Source organism: Triticum dicoccoides, chromosome 2A, assembly GCF_002162155.2.
Source record: "Triticum dicoccoides isolate Atlit2015 ecotype Zavitan chromosome 2A, WEW_v2.0, whole genome shotgun sequence".
NCBI classification, from domain to species: domain Eukaryota; kingdom Viridiplantae; phylum Streptophyta; class Magnoliopsida; order Poales; family Poaceae; genus Triticum; species Triticum dicoccoides.
In genome coordinates, this window is record NC_041382.1 from 731,086,508 (window position 1) to 731,089,765 (window position 3,258).

The 3,258-nt window shown below is 38.8% G+C and overlaps 1 protein-coding gene across 1 annotated transcript in view; it reads right to left on the minus strand.

The window, feature by feature from the left end:
• Nucleotides 1-1,928: 1,928 nt before the first annotated feature.
• The window catches only part of LOC119358234 (L-Ala-D/L-amino acid epimerase-like), a 10,732-nt gene continuing 9,402 nt past the window's right edge, over nucleotides 1,929-3,258 (minus strand). Inside the window, exon 7 of the mRNA XM_037624883.1 lies at nucleotides 1,929-2,039. The gene's annotated coding sequence lies outside the window, so the exon portion shown is untranslated. The remainder of the gene's footprint in view (nucleotides 2,040-3,258) is intronic.

Sequence of the window (3,258 nt, forward strand, 5' to 3'; positions counted from 1 at the left end):
GGGTTGGGCTCAAGATTTTCCGTGCCCCTCAAAGTTTTTTGCGGGCTGGCCGCGTTTGCGAGGTCTGTTCAGGCGGGATTTTCCGCGCTGACCCGCATTTTGGCGGTTATTTTGCGGGTCAAGGCTTTTTGCGGGGTCTGCTAGAGATGTTCTAACATCAGGTCACTAGGTGTGGGTGCAAAGCAATGATGCGGCTGCTGAGGTCAGATGATGCTGGCTGGTATGTGTGCAAGCACAGGTCAGGTCACATCCATGATCTATCAGTTAACTATGGAGAGAATTGCATCGGAAGTCACACCGGCACATAGATAGTTACACAAGGGACCTGGTTAAACAACTGAGGAAGAGCTATATAAGCATTAGCAAAATTTACAGTGTTGTGGGCAGTTTCTTTAGGACGATAAAGGGCGTGCCATTCACGAAATGGTCCTTAAAAATAATATGCGGCAAGCAAAACTGGTAACAGTCGATCAATGATGCAACCAAAACCATAGAGCGTTCAATGCGATTAGGGCAAAGGACGCTGAATTTGAATACAATGTCCAGGATGAGATGAGGAGGGGGTGGGCAAGTATGATTGAAAAATACTAGTGGCTGGGGCGTGTCATTGGCACGCCTCCTGAGCGTTCATGTGCGCACTTATCTAGCTTATGCACCTCGGCAGATCTAGGTTGACCCTTAATGGCACTTATACACAACAGTAAGTGATTTTACTACAGAATTATTAAAAAAGTGATTTGACTACATTGATTTATTACAAATATGCTATTATGAGGATCACATGTGCTCAAACAAGTGTTTTCATCATTCCAATTCCCATTGAACTGATCCTTGATTCTTTTTTTAAGGTAATGTTGAGTAGGAGAGTCTCCTATATATTTCATCAAGTAGCTGATCCTTGAATCTGGTGCATACCTATAAGAAAGAACACATATTTATGTATATTCCATCAAGTATATGCTTTATCAACAAGTGAAGTTGAATGTAAACCTGTGCAGTTTGACCTCAAGTCCCACCATCCTAGCAACAGATGGATCATCATCCTTGTGGGTGTGTATGGAGTGCTTTTCATCCTTGCTCTAGAAACAAATTTGTATGTATGATTTTATTCCAGCATACTACCCCTTGATATGTTTTGCTTATGTAGAAATGCTTTAAAAAATACTCATACAGATTTCGTTCTTCATGTGCTGAAGTAAAAGTAGCTAGTATCCATATAAACACAAGTGATTTGGTTCATCTAAAACACACCAGGAAACGTAAACAAAAGACATATTGGTGGAATTTAGATCTTAGACTGAATATCTGAAACAAACAACAGGAGCAAGTCTCAGTCCAAAAATACTGCCTACCCCTAACATGTTAGAGAACATAAAACTAACACATACACCTAATCAAGTGGCCACCTAGTCACAGTAGCTCATGTGTTTTTTAAGCTCATTCCTAGAGAAACAAGGCATCCACTTTAATAGTAAACTCACACTGTTTATTTTTTTCGAAACATGAGCGCTGCTCATATGAAGTAGGATGCATGTACCACATTAATTCAATGTTCAATTAGTCGAAGGAGAGAGAATGTCAATGTAAATACAAATAGAATCCTATCGGTTCTCAATGTTCTGGAGAAAATGATGTTGGCAGGTTGCTCTCAACATCATTATACCGATGATGTTCTCTATAAGACCTCAACCATCGAGCGAGATGAGAAAACGTTGATATTTGGATTTTTATTTATAAAAATTCTTTGAGACCCCCCACATTCCAATTCCCATGAATCATTCAAGTCACCTCTGACCGATAAAATTCGAAACGTTGAGATTAAAAATGAAAACAGTAGAGCAAGGCATTAGATTGCAAAACTTAATAACGGAAACATCATACAAATTACGACACCTACAGGGTAGAGTAGGAGCTCACCTGGAGCTTAGGTGTTTTGCCCGCCATCTATACTCTGAATAAAATGGATGGCGATGAGCAAGGGGAGGGTCGAGAGGGCAAGCGGAGGAGCACGCGCCAGGGACCAGAACTGCTGCAAATTCCTGCACAAAAGGCGACCCTCTACTTAGTTTCTCTAGATTCAGGCTGTAAAGAAACTCAATACACAAACCAACTGAGACCATCAGTTTCAAGCTTACTCGAAATAAGAAAATGGCACGTGAATAATATCTCTTACAATATATCTATATTAGTCAGATCCACCGATTGATCAAAAATGGAATATGTTTCAGTTAATGATATCGATAGAAACATTTCTTTGTGTGTGCTCAGTGGGCAAAAATACGCAACATACATGTCCTCTGAAGCTAATATGAGATCATCTTGAGTAATAGGCAACCACGCCATAACCGGATTAATAAACTTTGAAGCAAGCTAACAAAATCTGTGAATAAGTATTACTGTTCAGATGAACTAAATAGGCTCCATGTACTACCCATGTATACCGGAATGGAAATCCTCATATACATTTTCTATGCATCAACATATAACCCAATAAAAAACAGAGAACACTTGATGTGCATCCACATATACTTACTAAAACACAAAGAGAATGGTAACTGTTCCTCTACTGTCTGAATGAGTTCACATACACTCGTTAGAAAAACAGAGAATACTAATTCCTCCAGAGAAGATTTCTTTTCTTTGCAGGTTTAATGCTAGAAAAAACGAGATCTGCCTAATCATTTCGGTAGATGAAGTAGTGGGAGGTCACGAAGGAAGTAAGGGGGCATGATATGTCAAGCAGTACAAATAATGCCATAATAGTGGAAAATTAAATAAGCTCCATGTACCAGCCAGATAATCCAGAATGGAAACCACCATATACATTTTCTATGTATCACATATACTCGTTAAAAAGAGAGAGAACACTTTATGCACATCCATGTGTACTCGCTAAAAAACGAAGAACACTTTATGCACATCCAGATGGCAATTGCTCATCTACTATATGTATGCATTCAGACACACTCATTAGAGAAACATAGAAGACTAATTACTCCTCTAACCTCTGCAGACCTTAAGAAACAAGAACTAAAAACTGATCCATTGGAACCTAACACCAGCTCCTAATCTGTCAAGTACAGAAGCAATTCCTCTAAACAAAATACATAACAAAAAATGAGCAAATGTAATTATATCAATGCTCCAGGATGACATATGTTTTTGTCACTAAATCTGCTACAACACACTAATATGTAAAGAACACCAGATGTAAAAAAACATCTCATACCTAGATTTCCATGAGATATATTTAATTTA